An 18,959-nucleotide genomic window follows, 5' to 3' on the forward strand; every position below is an offset into this window, starting at 1 on the left:
TGCTTGTTTTTCACCAGCCCTCATGCAATTGAATTTTACATCTGGGAATTTAGAATATGTTAGAAGAGCTGGAACATCATTCTTACTCCTTCTCTGCTTGAGCACCAGCATAGAAGCAGTTTAAATGAGCCAGACAAAAATCAAAACACAAGCTTCAAACTAAGTTTCATGTCGAGACATATAAGTATTCTATGAATAGGAAAAATATAAAACACAATGCTCAGACAGTAAATCTTTCTGTGGTAACATTTTTCTAAGAAGGGTGTTTTAGGGAAAGTCTGTTTAGTGCCAATAAAAAAAGGAAAGAGAGAAAAAAAAGAAAAATATTTACTGTTATGTAAAATTTCTCAGTCATTCTTTTCTGCTACCACTCCTGCAAGATTTTTCTGGTGCTGGCTTCATTAGGAAAGCAGGTAGCATGGGACTCAGATACTCAGTCAATCAGAAAATGGGAAAAACAACACCCAACTAACCTGGAGTCCTGAGGTTAGCTATATGGCACAGTCTGAGTTCTAATAAATAAGCTTTTGTACAATATTGAAATTGAGTTTATAATAATTATATATTTTATATATGTGTATATCTATATATATATATGTAATGTATGTATATAGGAAAAAATAACTTTGAGCAGCAACTAACATATTGGAAGATGTGATCTGTTGGTGCCTGTTCCAGGAGCTGAAAGCAAGCGGTATTCTGTAGATACACCTCTTTTAACTGTCAGTCACTCAGAATACAGCTAAATATATATGTTTATGCTTTTGTTAACAAACCCTCTACCTTTCAGGAGGACTAGTGAGGAAGAAATAGCAAGGCAATCCTTTCTCCAGGTGTCTCATACTCAATGGAGACAAAATCAAGTTTTAAAAATTGAACTGGGAATAACTCAATTTTGTTCATTCTTTGGAGGATTCAACAGCTACTTTTGTATTGAAAAGCCACATATATCTGCCACTCCTGGGAATGCACCAGCCTGTGGCTGTCAGAGAGCTTGGGCCAGTGAAGTTACCTGCCCCTGATCACCAGCAGCCTCCTGGTGATGAGTAGAGCCTATATTTCTTGGGGATCTGCAAGGTTAAGTAGTGCCTAAACAACAGATGACATAAACATCTAAGTAAAGAGTTAAATCCCTCAGAAAATAGCCTCTTTTTTTGTTGAGATAGGGATGAATGCTTCTATTTGCCCACTACCAAAACCAAGGCTCAGAAGCAGGAACACCAACCCTTGTAAACCTCTCAGTAGAGTCAGTGCTCCTACACTAAGGAAAAGTGGAGATAGACTCATCTCTCCTGCTCTGGAAGCAGGAGAAGAGAGAAAAGTGTGGCTTTGCTAGCAGTCAAGAACCACCATAGCTGTTGCACTTCCAGTCACGGGCTGCCTCACAAATAGAGCTTGATAGAGAGGCTTGAGGGTTTGGAGTCTCCTGCTTGTTGTGCTGGGCTATAGTTGGCACTTAACAATGTTGGTTGTTGTCTCCCAACATCTGAGGTGGATTTCCTTGTCACCAGTCCTGTGTTCTTAAAAACAAACGTGCTGCGGTCTCTGCAGAAATATTTATTTTTTAAATATATCTAGGGCCATAGTGTGATGACTGCATGCCAGCCTTCCCCACCCACTGCTCATACTCTCCCTTGCCCTCGCCAGTAACATAACATGCTGTGTGCAACGAGCTGCTTGGTCCCAAGAAAGTGATTCATTTCTCAGAGGCATATTTGTAGGAGAAAAATGCTTTTAGGGTGTTGCTGTGGCTCTGTGTGACCTGCATTGGGGATGAAGTAGAAACCTCAACATCGCAGACATATCCAGGGTTGTGTTCACAAGGCACAGGGTAGCAGTGGGGGAAGGATGTGAGCAGACCATGAGCTCTGTAAAAATAAAGTCTAATAGCAATTAAGGGAAAGGAGTAGGAAATTAGCAAGGCAGTAAAGATTTCTCAAAATTGATCACAAACCATTGGTTTATCCCTTGAAAAGCTCAGTTGACAAGGATTCTCTCATCCCTTTGTCCCCCTATCTCTTTCAATAATCATCCTTCTTCATGCAAATATAGATGGAAAGGGGGAACAGTGAAAGGTTAAAATGGAAGCAGGCTATCTTTCATCGACATGGTAATTTTGCTGCTTGGCTCAATGCCAAACGCTTACTGCAGCCACTAGCTGCCATTCCAACATGAGTGAAAGGATCTTTAATAAGAGTGTAAATAAAAGCCAGGCTGAGAAATGAGTTTTCCATCCCAGCAATCACTGGCCTAACCTCGGCTGTAAATAGTCTCTCAGAGCAGCACAGATGGAGTACCAGCACCTGGGGATCAAGGCAATCTCTGTACAGTGCAATTTAAACAGCTGGGTACAATTGAAACACGAATTAGCAGGGATAGACATAGGGATTCCATTTTGTGTGCTAGGTAAAAACAAATAATTCAGTCCTTTTTTCCCTTTAAAAAAAAAAGTGGTGTGGAGGGGGAGAACTTTTGACATGATCTTGTGGGAGGTGCTCTTCACTGCAGCTGTTAGATTAATTTAACCATGAGAATTTCCCACAAGGTGCTGTAAAAACAGACCCCTAATTTACGATCATTGATTTAACAGCTTGAAAGTGATTTATCTGACCTCAGTAAAGATAGCAACGACACCAGAAGAATGATCAGTCATTCTGGGCTTTGGGTGGCTGTGATTGGCCTTATTAATTTAGAGCAGAAGGTCTGTTTCAATGTCTTATTGAGACAGTCAAAGGCAATTGGCAACTGAACCATTTTAAATACTTTTTTTTAAGCATTACTAATGGTGCTAAGAACTAAGAGTTTATTCCACATGGAAAAGATTTTCATTTGTAAAGAAATGTTAAGGCTTCATTTAGAACCATACAGAAACAGAAGCCTGGTCTTGGATTTGCAAGTTGTTTTTTCTTAAGTAATTTTTTTTTTTGCTGTTGTTGGGAATCTAAAGCACACTGTGAAATGGAATTGTTAAGCATTACAGTAAATGAGAAAAGGCTTTGCAAGAGATAAAAGAGGTTGGCACAAGGGATTGCTGCCTCTTGCTCTTTTTTGAACCATATATTTCAGAAACATCTAAACGCTTCACATATTTTACTATTTTTATCATTCAGTCCTCTTTATGAAAGTTATAGAGCATATCTGTTGACAAGTAAATATATCTAGGTTTTATTTCATAAAAATATGCTTTCAGTTAAAATGGGTTTAGCATCCACTACTGAAATGTCACAACTGAGTGATACAATTTCTTCATACATATGAGAGGAGAAAGGATGAAAGGCAAAGGGAAAGGTGCTCTCTTTCCAGAAAGTACAACTGTTTTTAAGAGGAGTGTGAAATGAAATTCAAGTGCTTTAGAAGTTTACCTGAACCAGAAAATTTGAATACAGAATAAAGTGTGTTTCCACAACTGTGTGCACATGCACAAAAATCACACTGGAGGTGCCAAAACTGTTTCTTGTATTAGGAGTGCTAACCAGGAAAATGGGCTGGAAACAGTTGAGTACCAATTTATTTTGCCACCTGGACCGACATGTGGTTAGGCTAAGTGTCACTGATTTGTATGGTTCTGCATTTCATTCACCACTGGATTATGCCCAGTTTTAAAGCCTATCTGCAAGGATCTAAGTAATTGTCTTTTCAATGTGGGAGACAGAAATGCTGCAGATTGGGATTTCATCCACAGGGGATGAATGCTTTGCAGTCATTTTGCTGTCCTGATGAAATGCTATCTGACCTGAAGCTAAGGTAGTCCACTTAATCTTCATGCAACAGGGGAAAAAAGCAGAAAACAATTCAGCCCTCCAAAATATGACATAATAGCAGTTATTTTAAGAAGTGAAAAGACTAGGACAATAGAATAAATTATGATATATGTAAAGCTTCCACAAAAATCTCATACACATTGTAAAGAGATTGTAGAATAAATGCACAAACAGCTATCAATCTCACTAAAAGGTTTGAGGGACCAATGGTACCTACAAAACCAACCTCAAAACCCCATACAAATAAAACAAAGCTGAAGCCCATGTTATGGGCCTGAAGAATACAGAAAGCTATATCTTACCCTGTGCATCTTCTTGCCATCATCTTATGTTGCCATCAATTCGTATTGTTCCCTATAGCACACTATAGAGACATTATGAGAATTTTATAAATGACGTGCAGTATTGCTTTGCCTAAATTCAAATATGTGGGGAAAAAAAATTAATCAAGAATCACAGAATCAACTAGGTTGGAAAAGACCTCTGAGATCATCAAGTCTAACCTATGATCTAACACCACCTTGTCAACTAGACCATGGCACTAAGTGCCACGTCCAGTCTTTCCTTAAACACCTTCATGGACAGTGACTCCACCATCTCCCTGGGCAGCCCATTCCGATGCCCAATCACCCTTTTGGTGAAGAACTTCTTCCAAATGTCTAACCTAAACCTCCCCTGCACAGCTTAAGACCATGCCCTCTTGTCCTACTGCTGGTTGCCTGGGAGAAGAGACTGATACCCACTTGGCTACAACCTCCTTTCAGGTAGTTGTAGACAGTGATGAGGTCTCCCCTGAGCCTCCTCCTCTGCAGGCTAAACAACCCCAGTTCCCTTAGCCTCTCCTCATAGGACTTGTGCTCCAGACCCTTCACAAGCCTTGTTGCCCTCCTCTGGACATGCTCCAGCACCTCAACATCCTTCCTAAATTGAGGGGCCCAGAACTGGACACAGGACTCGAGGTGCAGCCTCATCACTTGTATGGCCAAGTACAGGGGCAGAATCACTTCCCTGGACCTGCTGGTCACACTGTTCCTGATCCAGGCCAGGATGCCATTGGCCTTCTTGGCCACCTGGGCACACTGCTGGCTCATGTTCACCTTCCTGTCAACCCAAACTCCCAGGTCCCTTTCTGCCTGGCTGCTCTCCAGCCACTCTGTCCCCAGCCTGTAGTGCTGCATGGGGTTGTTGTGGCCAAAGTGCAGGACCAGGCACTTGGTCTTGTTAAACCTCATCCCATTGGATTCGGGTCATCTATCCAGCCTGTCCAGGTCCCTCTACAGAGCTCGCCTACCCTCCAGGAGATTGATAGTTCCCTCATCCAGATCATCAATAAAGATATTAAACAGAACTGGGCCCAACACTGATCCCTGGGGGACACCACTAGTGACCGGTTGCCAACTGGATGCAGCCCCGTTCACCACCACTCTCTGGGCCCAGCCCTCCAGCCAGTTCCTAACCCAGCACAGAGTGCCCCTGTCCAAGCCATGGGCTGCCAGCTTTTTCAGGAGTATGCTGTGGGAGACGGTGTCAAAGGTTTTGCTGAAGTCCAGCTAGACTACATCCACAGCTTTCCCCTCATCCACCAGGTGGATCACCTGTTCATGAAAGGAGATCAGGTTGGTCAGGCAGGACCTGCCCCTCTAAATCCATGGGTCTGATCCCTGGGCCGTCCTGTAGGTGCCGTGTGATCGCACTCAAGATGATCTGTTCCATAACCTTGCTGGGCACTGAGGTCAGGCTGACAAGCCTGTAGTTTCCCAGATCCTCCTTCTGGCCCTTTCTTGTGGATGGGCATCACATTGGCCAGCTTCCAGTTATCTAGGACCTCTCCAGTGAGCCAGGACTGTTGATAAACAGTGAAGTGTGTCTTGGTGAGCTCTTCCGCCAGTTAAGGTGAGTAGCACACTATCCACACACTGTTTTTACCCATGACAAAAGTCTCTTAAAAAAGTAAAATAAACGTTCTCCTTCAGAGTACTGACCTGTGTACTGACAAATCTTTGTTCCTCCCAAAATAATGCTAGATATTTCTTCCCACTTAAAGCCCATTCTGGATGGGTTCAGATCTAATTCTGGAAAATTACAAATAAGCATCCTCAACAGCAAAGACATCACAAACACTTCGCAAGGAATTTTTAGCAAATGGTGCTTCGCCTTTTTTTTCCCTATCCCTTAATTTACCACTGACTTCATTCTAACACTTGACACGATGGCACACATAGATGTAAACAAGTCTTACAGGTTAGTTTAAAAGCACAACTATTTTTCATTTATCATCACAGAAACAACAACCTAAAAGACAAAAGACATTCTCTTTTAGGGGCTATATTCCACATGACATCCTGGAGTACTGTTCATCTAAGACTTCTCTCGTTTAACATTCCTAAGGAAGGCTTAATTGGCATCTCAGGTATAAACTGCGATGTGACTTGTTTACTGCTGAAGCACCAGAAGTTCGGGACTAGAATACAGAGATTCATATTTGGCACCTTTTTTTGGGGGGGGGTGGTTAAGAAAAAAAGCTTCAGTTACCACATTCACAAAAATATTTGCGCTTTAGCAAGAGACAGAGAGACAATTTGAGATTACTCAACCCTTGAAAAAAATGTTAATAACCGATGAGCCCAATGAGGTGATCTTTTACACATTCTCCTCCACCTCTTTGAACTTCTAAGAACCACGAAATGGTGTCTTTAATTACTGCAGAAGCGATATGCAGACAAATATGCTGAAGTGCCAATGTGTTTACCATTAAGACTCTGAAAGAGACATCCCCTTCCTTTAATGCCACTTGACCTTCCTAGCTCTGGATCAATCCACGACCTCCCACTCCTGTTTATGGTCCCAATAATAAAGACCAGAAGCAGACTTCTCTTGGAAAACACTAGAAGGAAATCATTGACTGCCCATGGATGCGATTAAAGCCACTCTTATATAGCTGCATACAAAACACAACAAAAAGTGGTGTTGCAAGTCTCTTAAAAATACCTACAGCTTAAGAAAGGACACTGCTTGGGGGTTTGCTGGACTCAAATTATGTGTACGACCAAGAAAAGTCCAATTCTGCCTGAGGAATGCACAGCATAAACAGAACAGGCTTTGTGAGCACCTCTCTGCAATCTGCTAGTCAAAACACTACACATCTCACGGCAAAGTATTCTGCCCACAGAAACACATAACGTACATGTGAGAGTTAAAATCGTGAGCTAAAAGCACTGCATGCCCTGACATGGTGAGGACAGCAAGCTACAAGGAAGCGTTTGGAGTGAGGAAACGGCGTGTGCGCTCAGTGACACCCACAGCTCTGGGCACATGAGCTCTGGCATGAGCCCACACAGCGCCATGGTGGCACAGGCAGAGGTGCAGGCAAATGCTACCGTGGAAGGCCAGCCACCATCACAGCGGGCAGAGCACCAGCAGCAGAGGAACCACAGAAGCTCATAACAAATCTACCTGTGACAGCAAGCTGAGCTTGTGCTGCTTTGTGAACAAATCTCTCAAGCTAACTCCAGCAGCTGAAGTGAATGCTGTGCTCATATTCACCTCAATGCTAAGAAAATTGCAAGAAAGAAGCTTATGGAACGAATTAAGACATGGGTGGGGTTTTATTTCTTTACCTTTGCAGAAGTTTTACCATAACTTGAGATGTCCCAGCAAAAGGATCAAGCCCAATAACTTACCTACCCTGATTTGGTCATCAAAAAAAAAGAACTGTTAATTATTGGTCAGGTGTACAGCATATTGCTTACAAATGCAGAGGTAAAAAAAAGCCTCCAAGTAGAGTCTTGAAGCTGCAGGACCATAGTAAGGAAAGTCCTTTATGAAGCCCCATTTTGCTCCCACAGAATTGAATGCATCACAAACTCACTGGCAATTTTGTTCGACATTGGTGATGCTATCAACAGATATATGAGAGAAACTGGGAGTTTTGCTAGAAAGGGTAAAAATCATCAGTTACTAGTATGCACATGCATGATGCTGCAGTACACAACTGGCTGGAGATTAGCAAACAAAGCGTGGGTTTGTGATATCAAAGATTTATGATCAATCTTGTTTATCTTTAGGATGAAGGTGCTGATTCCATCTCATATGCAAAGAACTATCCATTGGATTATAGCTATTACCAACAGATGTAAAAGTGCTACAGTGCATATGTGTGAGTTACGCATAAAAACAGTATTGTAGATGGGAAGAAGAAAATAGATTGTTTACGTGGAATGCACTTGTGTAACAGAAAAATGCTGAATACTGTGTTTCCTGCTTTCCTATGGAAAGAAACTAATTGCTCATTATCATCATTGATAAATACAGTCAGAGCTATTTACCTTAAATTTCAGTCTTTAGTGGAAACATGTTTCATCTGTAATGTCATTATTGCTACCCTCATTGCATTCATAGTCATTTCTTGTGGCTGGCATTAGGCCACCTTCTGTCATCTGCACCAATGGGCAAAGGCAGACATACCGGTTTTCAAGAAATTACTCAGAAGAATAAAATTCCAAAAGTCATAACTTCAAAATAATTTCCCTCTGTTCTTAAAATCACACTTCATGAAAGAACCACCATGAACCGGTCTTGTTCTCTTTTCTCCTAGCAGCAGAATTTTTATTTTTGAACAGAGACTGTTTGGATATATGTTGATCATTCACTGCTGCTGAGAAACCCTATGCTAGTTTTTAGCATTCTTTTTTTTCCTGTACATACCTTCTTAGTTGGGGATGAGCAGTAATCCTTTAAAACTGGGACCAAGAATGATTCATGCGTGTATCCCATTAGTTTAGCAAAGCTCTAGTTTCATGTGCTTTTCTTACATTACTGTTTCCAACCTGGTTTCCTCAGGATTTGTGCCTATAGGATGACTTCCCATGTGGATTTTAATTTAACTGACAAGATTGAGTCCTTACAGCCTTTCCTCTAGAAGGCTCTCTTCTTTACCCAGCTGTTTAGATAAAGGCATAATTTTTTCAGAAACTTAATATTTCTAATTTTTCTTCCTATGGGTCAAATCTGGATGAAATAGGCCAATGAATTCAATGTTCATAAGGAAAGATTAGCAGATTCACAATCACATAAACCTTGTTTTCTTAAAAAGTCAGGTTAAAAGTGTTCAGCTATAGCAAAGTAATTGGTTAAAAAAGCAAGAAAAATTACCTTATAAGGCAAAACAAGCTTTTGAGGAAGAAAAAACAACAAAAGACCATGTGGCTATGGATTTATTTTACCTCTCTGTTTCAAGAGACCTGGGAAAGGCTGAAAGGCTTAAAAACTACTGCAATGTTAAGTGTGTAATGGTGGTATGACACTACGAAATGACAGTTAACAAAAAGAAGTTGTCATAAGACAAGATAAACAGTTAGAGACCATCTAGATAAACATTTAAGACCACAAAATAGGAAGGGGCTCTTGTAAACCCAGATTTTATTCCTGGCAGGTTGTACAATCACCTCACATAAGCCTTCTCATGAGTTTACAAAATGCTTTCTTAAAACTAGTGTGTTGCGATTTTTTATTCTGATCCCAGAAGTCTGCCTAGGATGACTGTTGCTCTAACAGCACTATGCCTGTTTTGCTCCAGTCCATGCTCTGTGATAAGCCTTCATATCCTATGCCCTTCCATCCTCCTTCTATTCATGTAGGCATCGTTTGTACATAAATCTAGCTCTATCTCAACTTTATTGCCCCCTGCATGGGTCTAAACTGAATCTCATAAACTATCCATAATATCAGCATATCCATTATGAAATATTCTTTTTCTGTACTGTTCTCAGTAATTCATCGATCTTAGCACCGATTCGAGTTATCTGTTGATCATCACACCTTTGCCCTTCTTTCTTCAGGAAATGGGAAAACTCTTCTGGAAGTTTCTACAAAATACGTACACTTCTGTTCACTGGATTAGAAGTTTCAGACCTTTAACTTTTTTCTTAGAAAACATACTTCTGGATCCATTCTCATGACAGCCTATCCCTTTTTCTTCAGAAGGGAGTACCAGTTACCTACATGTGTGTTCTCTTCCTGATGCTAATTGAATCTTCCTTAAATTTCCCAACTTTTCAGACCATTTGTTCATCCATTCCCTTTCACAGTCCATTTATCATGTTTACTATTCCTTGAGCACCAGACATTATCATCACAATTTTTTCCTCTTTTCTGCAGATTCTGCCTTCTCTCCTCTGCTCATATGATACTTTGTTTTCTTCCTTCTCTCTTTTATCTCCTTCAGTAAAAAAAACTTGTTTTGCAACTTTATTTTTCCTTCGCTAGCCAGTCCTGTCAATTTGAATTATGCTTCAGTTATTCAAAATGTCACTTCCGCTATTTGCTTGCCCTTTTTTCCCCAGGTGTTCTCTTTTGGTAAATGCCTAGAAAAATCTAATCTCTTTCACTTCCATCTTGCTGTTGTCTTCAAGAATCCATCTAAACCTATGAAGTTGTCACAAGCTGTAGTTAGAATTTTTCTTGGAAGATATCTGTGCTTATAGATTCTATTGAGTCTGGCTGAGATGCAGTTAATTTTCCCCACAGCAGCCCTCACAGTGCTGTGCTTCGCACTGGTAGCTAGAAAGGTGTTGATAACACACCAGTGTTGTGGCTACTGTTGAGCAGCGCTGGCACAGCATCAGCACTGTCTCTCCAACTTTCTGGCCCCCAGCAGTAGGCTAGGGGTGGGCAAGGTCTTGGGAGGGGACACAAGTAGGCCAGCTGACCCAAACCAACCAAAGGGATATTCCATACCATATGATATTAGCTCAGATATAAAAGCTAAGGGAAGGAAGAGGAAGGGGAGGCATTCATTATTCACAATGTTTACTTTTCGGAGCAACCACTATGCATGCTGAAGCCCTGATTCCTAGGAAGTGGCTGGACATCGCTTGCTGATTGGAAGTAGAGCATAAAATACATTTCTTTCTCTTTACTTGTGCACACACAACCTTTCACTTTTGCTTTAGTAAACTATAAGTTGTGTTCATTCCTGCAACATGCTTCTCTATGTCACTAACAACTGTGGGTTGGAGCAGGGAAAATAAGATTTTTATCAGCATTATTTGAAACGAGAGTAAAAGTCTAGTCACTATAAATTCAATATCATGTTGATAAAGAAATACAGAATACATAATCATTTAGGTTGGAAAAGACCTCTAAGATCTTCAAGTCCAATCTTTGACAGATCACCACCCTGTCAAACAAACTATAGCACTAAGTGCCACATCCAGTTGTTTCTTGAACACTTCCAGGGATGCTGACTCCACAACCTCCCTGGCAGCCCATTCCAATGCCTAACAACCCTCTCCATCAAGAAATTCTTCCCTATGTCAAATGTAAACCTCCCCTGGCACAGCTTGAGGCTATGTCCTCTCATTCCATCACTAGGTGCCTGGGAGAAGAGGCCAATCCCCACCTCTCTACAGCCTCCTTGCAGGCAGTTGTAGAGTGATAAGGTCTCCCCTGAGCCTCCTTTTCCCCAGGCTAAACAATCCCAGCTCCCTCAGCTGCTCCTCATAGGACTTCCCCTGTAGACCCTTCACCATCTTCGCTGCCCTTCTCTGGACATGGTCCAGCACCTCAATGTCCTTCTTGTAGTGAGGGGCCCAGAACTGGACACAGGACTTGAGGTGCCACCTCACCAGTGCCAAGTACAGAGGAACAATCATTTCCATGGTCCTGCTGGCCACACTGTTTTGATACAGGCCAGGATGCCATTGGCCTTCTTGGCTACTCTGGCCACTGCTGGCTCATTTTCAGTGCCTGTCGACCATGCCCAGGTCCTTTTCCACTGTGCAGCTTCCCAGACACTCTCCCTCCAGCCTGTAGCACTGCATGGGGTCACCTTAACAAAAGAGGTCATCTTAAACAAACAACAGTAGCTGTGATAGGAAGAAGTAACCAAATTGAGAAAAGGAGGAAGGGATTAAGTAATAAGAACATTGGATCAGGAGATATATTTTATGTTCATTACATGGTAAGGTAATACTGTTCCAACAAAAATAAACCCCATATATTTTATGTAAGATAAATGAGGTCATTAGTTTATGTTTGAAACTGATCTGATTTCAGTCACAGGCCTAGGATTCTCTCTAGTACAGTGTATTTTTGGGAAAAGCTAATGGAAACAGTCACATGGAAATGGTCAAAATAATAAAAAAAAAAGGAAAATAAGATCTATCAGACAAAGGTGTGAAAAAGTGCCTGAATAGTGTTATTCATTTTAAGAAAATTATTTTCCACATGTATGTAAAGATCCATCCATTTTTCAACCTGCTAAATCACTTGAGAGAGAATGGAAGTTACTTTTTAAATGCAAAAAGAAAAAACAGCCAAAATGGAAATTCAATAAAGAAGTGGAATTATTGCTGGTTTAGAAAATGATCATCTTACATTTGTGCAGCTTGTAAGGACTTGCTTACTTACATACTTCTTCATATGAAATAGCATGTTCTTACATGAAGCAGTATTCAGTCACTAGCAAGTCAAAGAGTGTAAGAACTCCCAATTTCTTTCCATCATTTGCAAATATTGACATCAATGCAGTAATTTACAACCCATCTTGCAGATTGCCAAATTGAGGTTATAGTGGATAAAATAAAAAGAAGGTGGGAGTGGGAGAAAATATAAGTGCATGGGTTGCTTTTCAAGGAGTTCCTTCTTTTGTTTTTGTAGATAACAAGAACAGGGATTTCTGATAACCTGCATACGACAGTGAGACAGAGAGATTATCTGCTCCTTTACCTTTTTCCTGTATCTTTTAAGACAAGTAGAGCTTTACAGGTTCTTACTAGAAATAAAAGGCAGCTGAACAAGTTGTATTATACAGCAACACACCTGAACTACAAACAAGAAACCATGTTCTCGGTCAGGTTTAATATCAGGTTTCAGAATACTGCCTAACAATACAGCAAACACACTAGTCTGTGGTTTAGGTCACAATACCATGGCAGGTGGCTGCAGACTCATACGAGTACATACAGGTTTAATAGAAATGGTTAATAATTTTTGGCATAGCTTCAGACTACTTCCAAACCACCAGACCCATCTGTGTACCACTGTGTTTGAGTCCCTGTTCTCTCACTGGTTTCCCAAGTTCACTTTGGGCAGCTGAAAAAATCTCAGTCCATGTTTCCTGAAAAATTCTGTGAACGGCAGCTTTCAAGTGTTGAAACAGGCTGAGATTCAGTTTAGTTGGTTAGCCTACAGCAGACCACAGAGGAGGGTCCTTGGTGAGGAAGAGCAATTTCTCAGCACTAGCTTAAGAGAAAAATCTGTTGGCACAAACACAGACACTTTAAATGTATCATTCCTATGTAAAAGAAGGAGAAATCTAAGGAAATTAGCCTTTATCAAAACTTTTTTGATTTTGTTTTTATTGAAAAGCAGACCATAACGTAGATTGATCTAATGGCCCACGTTAAGTGATAGTTTCTTGCTGTAGCAGCAGCTCAGATGCTTCTGTAAATGGAACGTATGATCTGTATTACTTCAAAGGGATACTGACCATACCAGCAGTGGATCCATGAATTTCCTAGTTGCCTTCTATAGCCAAAAAAGACATACATGGAATATCCACTGTTGAATGAAGATGGAAAACAAAACCTGCTGGAATTAAGATGAGAACAAAGAAGGGAGAACAAAGGAAGTGTTTGAGAATACTAACTTTCCTGAAGCAGAGAACTCTAGTTTGTTTGAGGGGGTTTTTTTGCAGCTGTACTTGAACAAGCATCCCAAGAGAAGCAATGTGCTATTCACAACCAGAGCCAATGATGACAGCAAAGGAAGTGAAGCTTCAGTGAAAGCAAAGGAAGTATTCTGTTAAAGCCACACCAAGACACTAAAATGATTGTAAACTACTTGTCAACACAGTCCCACTGTCAAGCAAGTGAGGTTTTCTCATAGCATAGAAACTCTCCATTTGTAAGAAGTGATTTTAAATTGTGACACCAATAAGTATTTACAGTAGGTATTCGCCAATTATTAAAAAAGAAAACCAAAACCAAACCACAACCAAAGAAACCCCAAACAACAACAACAAAATAAACACCACCCCCCCATTCCACCTACAGTCCAATCAGTAGTGCAAAGACTGCAACTTGTGCAGATTTTCTGATTAGCCCTTTTCCTTTAAGGTGACATCATAACACCTCCCGAGTGAGTTCACACTCCAGCATATAAAACCAGGCAAAAAGAGCTGCAGGGCTGTGAAAAAATGAACATGAGGAGTGCCTTTCAGTATCAGCCACTGCTCCTCACCCTTCCCAGATCATTAAAGCAGTGGCTGTGTAACCTTTGGGTAAGTCTGCAGCATCTGGCCAATCATGGCAGGCAGTGGGTCTCAATCACTACTACCCTACAGGCAAAGCCTGGCTTTTGGTGACAGGCAGAGGAAAATGAGTTCAGTAGCTGCTCAAGAAAGGAATGGAATAGAATAACTCTCTCTGTACAGATTAGGATGGGCAGACATTGCTACAGCTAGAAGGAAAAGACATCTAAGGACCCTGGGCTTCTGCTGACAAAGCTATGGCTGGGTGCTGTTGCCAGTAGGAGGCAGAAGGCTACCTAGATGCAGAGAAGGAAGACAGGACCGAGAAATAGTTTGGTGGTTGGACAACTCTGAGCACATTCCATGACCAACATACTTGTCAGATACCTTTAGATGACCATCGGAAGAGCTACATACAGTAGAAAGGACAACCCTAAAGATGATTCAATGACATCACAGAAAGAAGCAACTCATTCTAAAGGCCAAAAGAATGTCCCTAGCTAGAGGTGCCTTGTAAACCAGAATCAGGAACATAAGTTTAGTATGATTTCTAGAATGATGAAGGCAACAGGATGTGCAGCCAAGGAAACACTAGTTGCAGGCATGCAGTAACTGTATTTCATAGCAGAAACAGTGGTGTATAATAATGCAAAAGTGCATTGTTCATGATTGGATTTTATTTGATCACAAGAGGAAAAGACAAAGGGAACCACTGACTTTGAATATTCAATAATAGCCATAGGCATTCTGCAGATTTGTGTACTACAGGAAGAGGAGAAGGACCATCACCATAGTCATTCTCTTTTTTGGACTCAATGGAGCTGCGGAATTAAAGTACAGCAAGGATGGCAGGACTACTGCCTCCTAAGAAAGAGCAGTCCAGGGCCCAGAGCACCAAGTAGAAAAAGCTGACTGTTTTGATGACCAGGCTTTGAAATCATTACAAAAGCTAAGCCACTAAGTAGCCATGGAGTTTGACGCTGAAGACTCATTCCCAGGTACTATTTTGGTCAAGCACTGTCATCACTTGTTCTATATAACAGCCATATAACTTTTTCAAATGTCAAACATCAAACGTGGATCACTGTACATTGTTCAAAGAGACAGTTGTTAAGACCTATAGCATGCTTCAATTCTACTGCTTTTCTGAATCAATTGCTCATATGTATAAATTAATAGCATAAGATACAGCTGCATCTTCTGTGACTTAATTATTATATATTATATATATCTTATTAAAAGGTCACCAGAATCAGTGTACTTTGCCATATATAAGTGCTATATTATCTTCCATCCTTTTCTTTGACCTGCTGACTACGTATATTGTGTGTCTTAATCGTTTTTCCCCAAATACTTCATTATTTGAATTCTCTCCAATAGTCCCATTTTCTTTCTGAATTAAGATGATCAGTTTATCCATATACAATAATCAAGTGCTGTATGATGGGAAGATCACTTTGTTCAGCTTAATAGCTTTCTTTCTGTACAGTGAAGCTATGTAACAGAAGTCCTCTTCAAGGGAACTACACTAGCCCCTTTTCTAAATCCTTGCTTAATGAGATGTAGTCCCTGTGGTGACTACCTTGGTCTATGAGTACAAAGGAGCTAACACGATGCCGCCTTGTACCATATGAAATGTCAGGGTTACGAGCCCAGCAATTTCATCCTGTTTAATTGCACTGCAGAATAGCATATAGAAATGTGTGTTTTATAAAGAAAGCTGGCGATGCAGTAGCAAGTCCTACCCAGTTAAATTATTTGAAGGGTCACCTAGATCTTCAGTTGTATCCCTTTCTCATTATTTCACATATACAAAATACAGAACAGAAATAACACTCTTGTTTTCACAGTCTTGACAAACCAAAATGTTGGTAATAGTGTTAACAGTATTTTTAGGGATGGGAAAAAAAATTGAAATAGCTTAGAGATTCATAGTGTGAAGCTGAAAGGGATGTACAAGCATAACAAGAAAGAAAGGGAGGAAAAAACCTGAATACTAAACAAATAAGAAAATGCCATTTGGTCTTACTAGGCTGTCCCATACCAGCCACTATTAATGAAAAGGTGTGTCATCTTTCAGTCACTTTATTATAACATCAAAGACATTGCTTTGTACCTGGTCACAAGGTTGCAAAAGGCAAGTTTTTGGCTAATTAAGTAAGACTTGATTAACACAAAGAAAAAAATCAGGACTAGAAAAGAAAGAAGGAGAAACAAAAGCACAAAGGGGCAAAAGTAGTGAAATCTTAGTATTCCAAGTAACAGCTGGGACTAAAGCAGAGTCAGTAAAGATGGTAAAATCACCTCAATCTTTGCTACCTTGGCTTAGTCTGAGAACTCTGGGATTTCGGTGCATCATGATTGAATCCTGAAGTGTGGTGACCCACACTGATGTTCACTTTGGAGGTAAAAGCTGCACATCTTTTTACTCAATTGACAAATTCCAAAGGAGATGAAGAGAGGGGAAGCCCTCCTCTTCTACTATTTAGGCTTAGTTTCAAGCCACTGGGTCCACTGCAATAATTTTCCTGTCAAACACTCCTATTACCCATCAAATATAATCTCAGTATGTTCTTTAAACCTGCAGGAATTTTTGACTGAATTAATTCTATTTTTATCTTTTTCCTGACATTTACAAATAATTTTATATAACAGAACGAGAGTTGCCATCTGTTACCTGAAACTACTTTTAGGTCTCTATACAACACATCCTGCAGATGTAGCCTACTTTTTTTGCTAGTATATATGGTACTTATGGTTGGCAGCATTAAATATGTTGGACTGTGACTAAGGAAACAATTTGGATTGCTTTGCAACAGTAAATGCTCCATGTGTACTGTCCCATCAATCACTGTGTCACCTGTATCTATGACTATGGATGGTATTCCCCCTTCCTGAGCATTGATAACTGGAATGAACAATACTGGCATCCATATACAGAATTGCAAATTTTAGCCTTGAGTAAGTTCTGCCAGAGTTAGAGTGCCAGAGTAGACAGGCCTTAGGAAACAGCCCTGTACACAGCTCAGTTCCAGTGGTTCAGTGTCTGTCGATTGTTGATGGTGGGCCCTGCTGCTCCACAGCTGCCTGCAATCCCTCCTGCCACACAAGTCAACCGAGGGTGTGGAGGGTACCACAAAGACCTCAGAATTACCATAAAGGATTTTCTGGGCAAATGCCAAGTCTATCCTTGGCACGAGCTGACCACAGCCATCTGGGCAGGATTACACATGATCATCATGACCAGCTGAGACACCTGCATTAGGGCTTCCTGAAACAGAGATTCTAATGGCACCTGAACTGTTTGTGCACTGCCTCCAGATTCAACTTCAGCTAGCTGCAGCCCATGTCGTGGCTGCTGGAGGCTGTTAGGAGCCATGAGTTATCCTAAGTGTTCCACCATCACATTGTTACATCAGCAGGGCCATAGGTACTACAAGGCTGGGAAGGGGAGGGGAGAACATACTGCATAAATATTTAAACACCTCTGCTCCCACTAGATTGATAATTTTGTGTTTTGATTAACATCACTACTGTTTATCTATTTTCTTTAAGCCTTGAACTTGCTTGCCTGATTAGACCATTTTTAACTATTCAACTATTAAAAAAGGATTGGTAAACCTAAGCACTTGTTTTCTCTGCCATCCTTCCTTATTTTCTGCTCTATCCTATAACCATGTACTAATGTAGCAAAGGCAGCAGCTGGGTACAGGATGCATGACAGACCATGTATGACATCAGGGACTAACATGACGACAAAGCAATCTCTCAGGTGCTGGAAAGAAGAAAGACATTCATGAGGCTGGGGAGTAGGGAAAAGTTAGGCCACGAGAGAGGGAAGAAAACCTGAGAGACTTGGAAAATAATGGCATCTTAGCTGGCAGACTGGCACACCTATAAACATTTTAAGTGTATAGCAGTGCTAGCTCTCACTTTATACCAGTTCAGACCTACCTTCCTCCAGGCGTTCTAGCCAAACTTACATGAGGTTATACAAAAATAACGTACTGAATTCCTTGCTGACAGAAGCCTTTCTTGGGTCCATATTCAGGTTTTGCAGCATGAAAAGCCACCATGATACTGATGGCACCAGCAATGAACGTAGCTAAAATGATTGTTGTTACACCACTACACTGTATCTCTACACTGCCCAATATCAGCATCTGACTGAAATCACCGTGTAAATCAGACAGGGTTACATGACACAAGATAAATAGGACAAGATAAATAGGATAAAAAGACTGTGACAATGCATGTGTACATCCTGATAGCACTTACAATTATCACCTTGGGAAAGAAAGCCTCTGAAACTAGATATTGCATATTCAGTACAGCTCATTGCATATGCAGATACTGGCCACTAATAAGGTAAGCAGGTAGGTAAGGAAGTGATTTATCTTGTACTTAGCCTGAGAACTGTAGAGAAAACTTCAAGTAAGTTTTTGCATCATCATGATACAAACTGCCCAGTAACATGGATTCAGACATCAGACATATCCATTCTAAATTAATGGTCCACCAGGCAACCAGAATTGGATGCAGCAATCCTGAGTTGGAAGGGACCCACCGGGATCATCAGACCACTGCCTGATGAATCCCATGGTACTGTACAAAACCATAACTCATCTCGGGTATAATTTTCCTGGACAAGAGTGATATAGCTTTCACTTACACCTACTTAAGAAAAAAGGTCCCACTTAATACTTCAAATACTGAAATATAATTTGCTGTCATAAGCAAAGATTTTAATAATTAAAACATACTATTTTTAGGTTTATTTTAATCTTGCACAAGCTTCCTTCTGGAAGCTCCTCAACTGGACCAACCTCCCCTTTAAGAGCATGGTGCAGAAACTCGAGGAGGGAACAAGACCCTTTTTAGACTGAAAACCAAGCTTCAGCCTGAAACACAAGGCCTCAGAAAAAACACACATACAAACCACACTG

General features: G+C 40.7%; 1 long non-coding RNA gene across 2 annotated transcripts in view; it reads right to left on the bottom strand.

The window, feature by feature from the left end:
* LOC113966965 overlaps positions 1–17,599 on the bottom strand; it is a 23,337-nt gene extending 5,738 nt beyond the window's left edge. The window contains exons 1-2 of one of the 2 annotated variants that reach the window (XR_003534022.1): positions 17,309–17,599; positions 1,013–1,089 (exon numbers count right to left, since the gene is read on the bottom strand). This is a non-coding gene — a long non-coding RNA (uncharacterized LOC113966965). The remainder of the gene's footprint in view (positions 1–1,012; positions 1,090–17,308) is intronic. The other variant, XR_003534023.1, reaches the window with a different exon arrangement.
* Between the last annotated feature and the right edge of the window lie 1,360 nt (positions 17,600–18,959).

This window comes from Neopelma chrysocephalum, unplaced genomic scaffold (assembly GCF_003984885.1).
Source record: "Neopelma chrysocephalum unplaced genomic scaffold, ASM398488v2 Primary Assembly neopelma1_62, whole genome shotgun sequence".
Lineage (NCBI taxonomy): Eukaryota > Metazoa > Chordata > Aves > Passeriformes > Pipridae > Neopelma > Neopelma chrysocephalum.